The 12,476-nt window shown below is 41.9% G+C and overlaps 1 long non-coding RNA gene across 1 annotated transcript; it reads right to left on the reverse strand.

Moving 5' to 3' along the window:
- Positions 1 to 7,286: 7,286 nt before the first annotated feature.
- LOC129326867 (uncharacterized) lies at positions 7,287 to 11,867 on the reverse strand. Its single transcript, XR_008596761.1, has 2 exons — positions 11,743 to 11,867; positions 7,287 to 10,275 (listed from the first exon to the last, which is right to left on the reverse strand). It is a non-coding gene; the product is annotated as an uncharacterized LOC129326867 (long non-coding RNA).
- Between the last annotated feature and the right edge of the window lie 609 nt (positions 11,868 to 12,476).

The following is a 12,476-nucleotide window of genomic DNA, read 5'->3' on the forward strand; positions in this document are numbered from 1 at the left end:
CTTCTCATGTTTGCTGTGAGACAATGAGAGAGAGAATTGTGCTGTACTTGAAAAGGAGATACTTTTGTCTGCAGTTACTTAATTTGTTTGCTTTCTTCTTTTTAGCTGGCTCTCTGGAGAGCTAAAAAGGAGTAGTTTCACTAAGGATTGTTCCTCTCAAGTTGACTGAGACTTCTGAGATAACTTTGAGTAATTGAGAGGGCAGTAGCAGAACAGCTGCAGGTATACCTGGGTGATGCCTCTATCCTGGATCCATTCCAGTCCAGCTTCAGGCCTGGCCATGGTACAGAGACGGCTCTGGTTGCCCTCACAGATGATCTGCGGCGACACCTGGACCGGAGTGGGTCGGCACTGCTGATACTTTTAGATCTTACAGCAGCATTTGACATGGTCAATCATAATCTTCTGACCCATTGCCTTGCCGATGTGGGGATTCGTGGAACAGCCCTGCAATGGCTGAACTCCTTCCTTCACAATCTAGGACAGAGGGTGGCACTCAGGGAACAGATGTCTGCTTACCATTCTTTGGTATGTGGCATCCCTCAGGGGGCGATTCTTTCCCCGATGCTATTTAACATCTATATGTGCCCCCTTGCCCTGTTAGCCCACAGCTTTGGGCTAGGTTGTCACTGGTATGCGGATGACACTCAGCTCTATCTGCTGATGGATGGTGTTATGACCTTTACTTTCTTTAGGGTAGATTTTTCTTTTAATCTATCCCTTAACCCTCTGGGTAGTCTGCTGCCACCCGGAATATTTTATTCCAAGATATTTTATTTAAATTTTCCCTTTGGTAACATTCCTAAGCGTCAGGCTCCTTCGTGGTTCTATGTGGCCCTGAAGATAGGAATGGGATATAGCAATGACAGCTACACTGGGATATTGCAAAACAAAAATAAGCTTTTATTTATTCGAGAAGCATATCGGTTTCATAAACGTAGTTCTCGGTTCTTAAAGTTACTTCATTTACTCTCATTCACACAGCTGGCCTCTCTTTCCCTGACTGAGTGTCCTTTCACAAACATGCTCAGTTCAGGTTCCACACAGGTTATATTTCTCTCATAAACACTTCAACATATTCAGGCAGCACACAGCTAGCCTGCTTTCTTCTGACTAAAAATTTTCTCTCTACTCTCAGTCTCAAACTGCATTCACTCCACCCACCCTCTCAGTCCTCAACCAATCATATTGTCAGAAACTGTTTTAACCTAAGTAACGCCATATTTAATCGTGTAGTGTTTAGACTTCTTTCCCTCCAGGCAACACCTGCAAGGAGCCGATTCCATGGGAAAGGATCCTGTCTTATCTGCTGTTTCGACCTTGGCCAGCTCAGCGCACCTCTGGGAAGTTTTGCTGTATGAACTCGGGGGGGAGGCTGGGCTCCGGGAGTGTGAAATGTAACAACCTTTGCTCTATGATTCATTCCTAGCAACGCTTTGCTCGGCCAGGATCTCTAATCCTGGAATATGCACATCTGGGCTTCAATGCTGTCTTTCACAATAAACCTTTTGAAATCAAAAGACCTCGTCTTCTTGCAGAAGGGAGTGAAACAGACTATCAAGTCTGGAATGCCATAGCCTGACACATATCACTCACTCATCCATCTCCTTCACCCCCCACTCTTCACCTATCTCATCAAGCATTTAAAGATACATGCACACATTTACTTGGAATCATTACAGATGGCCAGTCCGATCTTGCTTTGGATTCCTTGGTCAAGGGTCTTGAGGCTGTGACGGTATGGTTACATCAGAGTCGCCTGAAATTGAATCCCCTGAAGACAGAGGTTCTGTGTCTGGATCATGGGGCAATCGAGCTGGGAACCGGCTCCCAGCTGTTGATGGGGTACAATTGAAACCTTCCCTGATGGTGAGGAGTCTGGGTGTGACCTTGGATGCTACACTTTCAATGGAGGCCCAGGTCATGACTGTTGCCAGGTCTGCCTTTTTTCATCTTCGACAGGGCAGGCAACTGGTGCCCTATCTTTCACCACAGGACCTGGCCACAGTAATCCATGCAACGGTCACCTCCAGGCTAGACTACTGCAACTCACTCTATCCTGGACTGCCCTTGGGTCTGACCCGGAAGTTACAGCTGATCCAGAATGCAGCGGCACGCATCCTTACCGGAACGCCCATCCAAGCGCACATTCATCATGTGCTGTGCCAGCTGCACTGGCTTCCAGTGGAGTTCCAGATCTGGTTCAAGGTGTTAACCTTGGTATTTAAAGCCCTTCATGGACTGGGACCTCCATACCTGCGGGACCGCCTCTTCCATTACGTCCCCTGCAGGGTGTTGCGCTCTGCAGACAAGCAACTCCTGGTGGTCCCTGGCCCAAAGGACATCCATCTGGCCTCAACCAGGGCGAGGGCTTTTTCTGCCCTGGCCCTGGCCTGGTGGAATGCTCTCCCGCTGGAGATCTGGGCCCTGTGGGACCTGTTACAGTTTTGCAGGGCTTGTAAAATGGAGATGTTCTGCTGGGCCTTTGGATGAGTGCCAGCGAGTGTCCTTCTTCTTCCATCTAAGACCACCATTTCTTCCGGAGCTGCCCTCAGCCATCTGCCATGCCTGTATACGGACTCCCAGTATTTGTTTAAATAGCCTGCTCCTGGACTATTTTAATTATTTTTTAAAAAAATATGATTGATTTTATGTTTCTGTGATTTTAATGTATTTTTAAATGTTGTTAGCCACCCTTAGCCCATCTGTGAGGAGGGCAGGGTATACATCAAATAAATAAATAAATAAATAAAAAAGTTACGGTGAGCTTTTGAGCTGCTTGATGTCTGTGGACAGGACCATTTAGGGGGTGCTCAATAGGTTTTCTCAGTTGCATTTTTTTCAAGAAAGTAATCTGTTTAAAACTATGCCCCTCTTGAGGTCTGTGCCCAAGGCGGCTGCCTAGTTGGTCTAATGGTAGCATTGGCCCTGTCTATAGTTATGGCAAACAGAAATGGGGAAAGGGGACAGCCTTGTCTAGTTCCCCTTGCTATATGGATATCTATTGAATGTACATTGTTAGTCCTAACTGTAGCTTTTGGAGAAAGATAAAGAGCATTAATGGCATTTTAGAATTGGTCGCCAAAACCCATTTTTTGAAGTAAAAGTTTTAGATATGGTATTTCCACTTAATCAAATGCCTTCTCTATATCAAAGGCCAGAAGTAATGCAGGGGTTTTGTATGGTTCACAGAAATGAATTATAGTTAAAGTGTTACGTGTATTGTCTGGTCAAGGTGAATGTAGTTGGTTATTTAAATTTAGACAATGTTTTGGCAAATATGCTTGTAAAGATCTTTTGGTCTTGATTCAGTAAGGGTATTGGTTGAGAAGATTTAGTATTTGTAATATGGTTGTCCTTTTTTGGAGTAACTACTATTTCAGCCTCTGACCAAGATAGAGGGATGCTACCTCCTAACATAACAGAGTTGCATGTGGCAGTTAGTGGAGTTGAAAGTAGGTGAATGTATTTTTTTGTAAAAATTTGGCAGGGAATCCATCCCTGTCTGAAGCTTTGTTATTTTTTTCAAGGATTTGATAGTGACTGTAACATCTTCTGTTGTGACTGGTTGGTCCAGATATTGTTTATGTGCTTGTGAGGTTTTTTTCCAAATTTCCTGTGATGATAAATAATTTAAAATATGATTAGTGTCAGGATTGTCTGAGGTACAAATGGTTTGGTAGTATTCAGCAAATACACCGGCTAATTTTACAGAATTAGTTTGAGTTTTTCCCGGGTGCCTTTAATAGCTTGTATAGAATGTGAGGAGGTTTTTTCCTCTAATTTTCATGCAAGCAAGTTTATAGATTGGGTGGCCTTTTTTGTGTTCATCTTTTAGTTTTCTTATTCTAGATATCATTTCATTTCTAATGTTTTCTTTTTGCTCTTCATGACAGGAGGCAACGGAGATTAATTTCCCTCTAAGTACCACTTCCATAGCATCCTACATGTGGATTTGAGGAATGCCACATAGTTTGTTTCTATTGTTTAATTTCTAAAGAGACTTCAGAAGAAATTTATTTGTTAAATAAAAGTGATTTATTTAGTTTCCAATTTGTTTGATGTCATTTATTCTCAGTGTACATTCTGTCCAAGCATAGTCTGTCCACAACTTGTCACCAATCCTTGATGTAAGAGTTTGACTAATTAATTTAGGAGATAAGAATATGCCATTTAAATATGTAATTTAGAAGATAAGAATATGTAATCAATCCTTGTGTATATGTTGTGGATAGAAGAGAAGTATGTATAGTCTGTTACCAGTGGGTTTTGAAGATGTCACTAGATCAATAGATAAAGCCTAAGAGCCATTAATTGATCTTAGCAGCTTAGTAACTGTATTGTTAATTTTAATTGCTTTGACACGATAGGCAGTAAAATTTAAAAGGTCATTCAGAGAGGAGTGATACAAATGTTTACTGCTGACACATTGATTTACCCATGCTGAATGAAAGCAGAATTGAAAGCCAAGAGAATCAAGTGTACTCTGCATGAAGACAGCTCGTCAGGTTGTTTTGATCTACAAGCAGCTCTCCACACTGAAAGCAGTGAAAGCAGCTTTCTCAGTAATCATGCTTTGCGGTATTATCCAATACAATTTTTAAAGTTTGTATATGTACACTCACACATTATGCAATGCATTTATATTTTGTATCACTTTCATATTTATCAAAATACTTAATTTCACAGGTCAAGGGATGGTGTCATGGAAATATAAATAATAATAATAACTGTGCTTATATACCGCTCTTCTACACATATTAGTGCCTCACCCAGAGCAGTGAACAAGTTAGTGTTATTCTTATCCCCACAATGGAGCTGGGGCTGAGAGGAGTGGCTGACCCAAGGCCACCTACTGAGCTCATGTCAGTAGTGGGATTCAAACCAGTAGACTGCTGATTATGGTTTAGAACACATACTTCGTGAAACATATGCATTCTAAATAACGCTGTATGAACATCACTGTAGTTCTTTTTCTAGTATGGTGTATAGCTGGTGCTTTATCTTTGACAGCCAATTAAAAATAGTGAACAGTATCAGATACATGTTCTGTAATTGTTAGCAGAGACCAAGGATGATCTGGTCATGTAACTTTTCTTGTCATTTTTACTATCCATATCTCTTATCTTGCAGCTGGGCATAGTGGTACTTTTGGCTAGGTAGAATGTCACATGATTGGAAATAGTAAAAAAGAATTAAATTATGATTGGTTTGATATTTATCTTTGTTATCATATGAAAAGATCTTAGATTTCTGCATAAGATAATATATAAAAATGGTAATCCAAATAGCAGATCAGGGTTTTGGCCAAAAGAAATCTCATGAAGATCTAGGCAGGAAACTTACCCTTGTAATATGTGCTACGGTAACTTGAATGCATTTCATCGTTAATCTGACTGAGTTAGATTTCATTAAGAAATGTTAGGAAACTTAATTCTTGTTGTGTTCATCTGTTCTATTTTTCTATGTTTTATTTAAATAAACATTTATATTTTGATACCTCACGTAATGAAAACGACTAGCGTTTGTTAATGAAAGAAGCCATTAAACTCTTAGGAGGAGTCTGTCTCCTGGTTGAGAGAGTGCAACAAAAACATACATCCCGTTTATTTTGTACTGAAAAGCAGTTTCTCTAAAACAGAGAAACGTGTTTTCAGTTCTCACTTGAAGGTTTCAAAATGCTCAAGATTTAAGATAAAACCTTCAACCCATCTCTACCGAGTATTTAATACTTTTTACTTAATGTTTAAAAGTTATGTTTAATATTTATGCCTAATATGATTATAGAAGCAATACTGTTTGAATTATCTATAAACTTATTTGAGTTGGATTGTTAGTAAAATTACAATTTTATGAAATTTTTACCATTTTATAGCATTACAACTTTGTACCAAAAAAGTTTTGCATGTAGAAGAGGTTGCCAAAAATAAAATCCCCCATCCCCATCCCCATCCCCATCCCCATCCCCATCCCCCCATCCCCATCCCCATCCCCAGACAAAGACAAAGACAGCCGGGCCCCCGGGGGTCGTGGCTGCGCCGCCCCCGCCCCCGCCGCCGCCCCCCCGCCCTGCCTCCGGCGGCCCCCGGGGGCCCCTGGGGGTCGCGGCTGCGCCGCTCCCGCCGACGCCCCCCGCCCTGCCTCCGGCGGCCCCCGGGGGTCGTGGCTGCGCCGCTCCCGCCGACGCCCCCCGCCCTGCCTCTGGGGGCCCCCGGGGGCCCCTGGGGGTCGCGGCTGTGCCGCTCCCGCCGACGCCCCCCGCCCTGCCTCCGGCGGCCCCCGGGGGCCCCCGGGGGTCGCGGCTGCGCCGTTCCCACCGACGCCCCCCGCCCCGCCTCCACCATCAGTTATCAAACTCAGTTCAAGGTCTTGACTGTGACATGGCCTTGGCCTGGCATATCGGTAGGACAACCTCTTCCTCTATGTTCTACCGCAGCAGCTTTGCTCACCTGATCAGGGCTGTCTTCAGATACCGTTGAGGAGGGAGGGAGAAAGCTGCCATTTGTCTACTGAATGTAAAGACTTTGTCCTTCACATATGTGAGAAGCTGTTCTCTTCCACATATGTGACAGGGGGAGGTAACCCCCCCCCACCAATCCTTGCCTTTTGAGTGCTGACATCTACAATGGATGCCCTGGCTCCTTTCTTTAGTGCCCGTTCCGGGCTGTTTTGTGCTGTTCCGGGAGCTTTTTGGCATGGAACCGGTTAATTAAAGGGTGCCAGTCCAGAGTTTTCATTTCTAAAATGTTGTTCTGGAGTGTCTCTAACACATCCCCCTCTTTTTTGTGGCACTGGCATTTCTTTAGTGCCCGTTCCGGCCTGTTCCGTCTCGTTCCGGCTTTTACCCTGTCCCTCTTTCGAGAACCACAGTTCTCTTCATCTGATGCATGGGGAGTATTGTATGCATCAAGGCCAACATATCAACAGTTGTCTATACTTATTTGTAATCAGCAAATTCCTCTTCTGTGGAATTAGGACTTCAGGAATCTCTACATGACCTGTTGAGAAAGTCTTCTTGAGGCCCCATTTCTGTCCATGGGGAGTTCAAAAGCTCCATGACCATTCCAAGTCACTGCCTGTTGATGCCCTTTACCCCTTTTCTCCTGGTTTAACTCTCAGTATTTCCATCACCTCACCCAATCATACAAGCATCTCTCACTGGGAGGACTGGGACTCCAGCACTCTTTCACACACTTGGGGATGGAAAGCTTAACCTGCCCCCTCCACTTCTCCTTTAGTAAACGTGACTGAGGCATTATATGGGTACAGAAATGAGACTTCCAGTATTCAAATTATAAAAGTTTAATAAAAGAACAAGGCACAAACAAAACTTCTGTATGCAGCAGAACCAAGCAACGATGAAAAGAAAAATGAATAAATTCAATCCTTCTAATCCTGTTTTAGACTTGTTCCAAATACATTTTTAAATAAGAACAGATACTTCTCCTTGGATGTACAAGGCCTTGGAAAAGTTCCATTACCTTCGTTGTCAGAGTTAGGACTTCTCCCATTGTTCCTCATGTACTCAAGATTGAGTTCCCAAGGTAAAAACTTAGTCCTTCATACCTTGAGACAAAATAAGAGCAAGTAACTGCTTCTTCCATGTAGTCAGGAAATATATAACCTCTCCTTGCTCACCCCCTTGTAGATGATCCTTCTCTTCATCTTCAAAGAGAGAAGATACGCTCTACACTTTGATCATTTAGATTCTGTATTCTCGGGTTACTCTCAAGGTGAGGTGTGAGCTGTTATCTCTGCTATCCCTAGGCCAGAGCCATTCACATGTCCTTGGGTTGATTGCTCTGAGGCTGGGGAATGACTCACTCTACTAGTCTTTTCCCTGAAAGATGCTTCCTTACCACAACCCTGTAGTATAAATGCAATTACAGTGAGCTTTGACTGGAAATTCTGGGGTTTATGGCATTTCTTTACATGACCGAAACATGAATTGTATTGACAATAAATAATATGAAGTGCTATCTCATGTCTTGGTTTTTTCTGCCTGTATAAAATCTCTTCTTATTTGCAGCTTGCCTAATTTTTCCTCATCCACTCGGAAAAATAGTGGAATATGACAGTGTTTAGAAAAAGTAGAACTGCACTCAGATGAATCAAAAATTCATCGGACGTTTTGTGTGTTCTTATTTCAGTTGTTAATCATCTTGCTAAATTAATACTTTGTGCGCAGTAACTAGTGTGATGGGGACTTATACCCACTTAAGGTCAGGAGGCCTGCAGCCTTCAGGGAGCCTAGAAATGTTGGTGGAAAGGAAAGGGTGTCAACAGCATAAAGCATTGAGAAGCTGGCTGTAGGAGGGCAGAGCACACATCAGTTGGAGGAGCTTTTAGCTGATGATCCCAGGCACGAGCAGCGCTGGCAGAGATCAGCAGCAACTGAGAGAGGATGGGGCTGCAAGGCAACTGGGCCAGGCTGCTGTTGAGACAAACTTTAAAAGCAATGGCAAGATGCTCTTAGGAGTGGCTGATAGAGTAGCGAGAGGAATTTGTGGGACATGTGGTAGGAAGGGCGCTGTCAACCACTTCCATGCCTCAACAGCATAAAGCTTTGATTAATGCTGGTCACTGAACTGATTTTTGAGTCCAGTGCATTCTTAGTGGAATAGGATGTATGGAACCTAGACCTTTGCCTAGCATGTTACAGGCTTCGGTGCTCCAGGCCACACAGGAGCTGCTCAGCCCTGCCACAGCAAGGAATTCAGATGTATGATTTCAATAATTCAAGCATTCTAAGTACACATACAATTCATTTTGTCAGGTGCTTGCTCAAGAAACCTTTTGAGGATCAAAATTCCAAACATTAATTACTTCAGTACATACTATAAGCATTTTGGTTTTCACAACAGCTAGATAACAGCTCCTATTCTCACTTCCTATACAGTGCTTCAGTAAGTGGCATTTGTCATATAACATTGGCTTCACCCTCGGGATCACCCTTGCCTCTTTCTCTGAGCTGAGAAGTGACCAAGGGGGCTTAGTTCCCTAACTACTTGGATGTGAGGTGACCCAACAACTTTTGGGAAACTCCAAATGTAGGAAACAAACCCCCCACCCCCCGTCTATTACCATATACGTGACTGCCTTCCTCCCTGAATACAACTCAAGCCTTTAATGAAAGAGTTCCCAGGTATGTGTGTATTTTCCTCAGGCAAACAACTTCCCATTCATTGCAGCATGAAACAAAAACATTTCTGTCAATGAAAACAGGCATGAAAATACAACTCAAGTCAACACCTTACATTCTAGGATATGATTTTAAATACCAATCCAAGAGAGAAGGAAAAAATATGAATAGATGTTCGCAGAGAAATCCAAGTTGATTTTCTGCCTTTACTGTGCAACAGAGATTTTCATGCACGTAGGCAAGTTGCCCCAGTAAAGTCTTTTTATTTTATAAAACAATTTTATTGGGTGAGTAAAAATTAATATTACAGATTTTCAATTAAGACCCTCACTTCCATATTCTCCCACCCTTTCCCCTCCCCCCTTAATCTAAGACTTCCAACAGTTTTCCAACCCGCTATCTAAATCTACTACTTATATCCCCTTTTCTATTCTTAACTATCTTAACACACTAGTAAAATAGATAATATATATTAGATTAAACAAAACTTAACATCAAACTATCAGTTACATTATGTTTCTAACTTATCTCCTCTCTTCTCTTGTAAAGATCAGTATCTCCTCCTTTCTGCAAAATTAATAGTTATCTAACAACCATAATTGTCCCTTTACGTCCCACTTCTTTTCCAAATACTGTTTTAGTTTACCCCAGTCATTAAGAAATTCTTCTGGATTCTGTTCTCTCAACTTTCTCATCATTTTATCCATTTCTGCCATGTACAGCAATTTTTGTATAGTAAAGTTTTTTTATTGACTGCAAAAACACATCCCCAGCAACAAGTGAAACATATCCAGTATCTGAAAGGGTTTTTTTCCCCCCTTGGCAGGAATTGTGGTGCCTGTAGTTGGTTCAGAGGACTAGAAGTTATCACTCAAAAGTCCAGATTCACAATTCTTCCAAAGTTTGATCAAGCTTCTACAGGCCAAACCTCCAACCTCCCCAGTTTCTCAGGCACTTGATTAGATGGCTTCTTTCTTCAGCAGATTCACAGTGATAAAGAATCCCATGTTATTCACTTTTACCAGCAAAAACAGCCATTCAGTCAGTCACCTAAAAACATGCCAGGCTCCTGCTCTTCTGTGAGAGACACAGAGAGGTTGATTCACTGGTTACATTTTAGTGTTGAACAAGTCCTATGAAGAAAAAAAAACCCAATAGTTTTGGTTGCTTCTGAACATACTTCAAATCAATTGAACATCCCGTTGGTTTCCTGTTCACCATCTAAAGTGCACATATCTCTTGATAGTTTGGATATAGTCTGCCAGTCTGCCAGAACGTGTTCAGTAATAATCTTCCTTATGTCCATCAGAGGAATTGCCAAGATTCACCCAAAGTACATGTCTTAAACTGGATGAATAAGGGTCTCCTCTGTTCACAGTGTCGTCCCTGTGTGTATCACATCATTGTTTGCTGCTTGGGAGAAAAATGAAACCTACAAATTTTGACTGGATAAAAATACCAGTAGGTTGATTCTCTGTCAGGCTTTTTTCTGTAGTTTTATCACTTTTAATAGTGCAGTTGGATCTTATAGACAAAAATTGGATATTACTATTAGTGTTATTGTTATTAAAATTCTGGGGTGGTGGTATTTTCTGATCATTGTTGCTTTTTTCTGCTGATATATTTGGTTTTGTTATTATAATTTTTATTGTGCCAGTGTAGGGGTCTACGATCTGGGAGATCCAGATTCAAATCCCCACTCTGCTGTGAAGCTCGTGAGAAATCTAGGGTTAGTCACAGACTCTCAGCCTAACCTACCACACAGGATTGTTGTTAGGATAAAATGAAGGACCAAAGAACCATGCATGCTGCCCCATGCTTCTTGGAAGTAGGGATGGGTAAAAATATATTAAATAAATTACATATTGTTTATATTTATTATTTTCATATATTATTCTGTTTTTTATGTTACAAGTTACCATGAGTACCTTGTAGAAGGACTGGATGCATATTTAATACATAAATAAATAGTTGTATAGTTACTGGTATAGCAGTCCTTGCAAGAATTCTGTAAGTGAGGAAATGGGGAACGGTTAAAGGCTGAGAATGAGTCGCTTCCTTAAGGCAACCTAGTAAATTCACAGCAGAGGTCACATTTGAATTTGGGTACTTTACTGATTTGCATCTCAGCCATTATACTAGTATTCCAGCTGCAGAGTAGTTTAAACAAAGGCATCTGATCCTAATATATGTTCTGGAGAGCATGCAGTGGCTTGGCATTGATGGGGGGAACCTTCTTAGCACATAAAGTAGGGGACGCCTTTTGGGGGCTGGAATATGGAGAGTGTACTGGGCCTACAGTGCAGGGAAGGCTAACAATGCAATCCTAAACAGATCGTTTATAGCTTTCTAAACTCACTGAATTCAATGGATTTAGAAGAGTATAACTCTGTTTAGGATTGCACTGTAAATTACACTTGTGATGCAATAAAGAGACTCACTGAACCTGTTATAGAGGAACAATACTTGAATAGTGAGGTTTGAAAATGAATGTCTGGCTTGGAAACGACAATAAGAAACTCAGACAAATATGTATGAAATCAAAAGATTATTCAGGAGTATAATTTTCAGTAAATGAAAAAAAAAAGCAGACTGCTTACTGTGGCAGTTTTCTCCCCGGTTCCTAGTGACATAGGTAACAGCATCATGCACTGATGCAAAAAGGTGATGCTTAGTGATGATTTCATTGAAGAAGTTGCCTCTTTCCAGCTGTGTCATGACTGGAGCTGTGGAAAGAACAGATCACAACCACTGACCAAAATGTTTTCACATGCTGGCTGACATGCTGATTCTGAGCCTCCACCCCTGGCTAGGGAAACTAAGAAGGGCCAAAATCCATCTATGAAATACATTTCCTCTGACCTAAGGAATTTTCTTGCTGGATCAGACAAAGGATTTTTTTTTTGTGGCACTGGCATTTCTTTAGTGCCCGTTCCGGGCTGTTTTGTGCTGTTCCATGAGCTTTTTGGCATGGAACGGGTTAATAAAAGCGGGGCAGTCCAGAGTTTTCATTTCTAAAATATTGTTCTGGAGTGTCTCTACCACATCCCACTGTTTTTTGTGGCACTGGCATTTCTTTAGTGCCCGTTCCAGGCTGTTTTGTGCTGTCCCGGGAGCTTTTGGGCATGGAATGGGTTAATTAAAGGGTGCCAGTCCAGAGTTTTCATTTCTAAAATATTGTTCTGGAGTGTCTCTAACACATCCCCCTCTTTTTTGTGGCACTGGCATTTCTTTAGTGCCCGTTCCGGCCTGTTACGTCTCGTTCCGGCTTTTACCCTGTCCCCTCGAAAGATTATGCTACAATAAAGTTGGTTAGTTTTAAAGGTAAATTATA

The sequence above is a fragment of the Eublepharis macularius genome, chromosome 4 (genome assembly GCF_028583425.1).
Source record: "Eublepharis macularius isolate TG4126 chromosome 4, MPM_Emac_v1.0, whole genome shotgun sequence".
Taxonomy (NCBI): Eukaryota; Metazoa; Chordata; class Lepidosauria; order Squamata; family Eublepharidae; genus Eublepharis; species Eublepharis macularius.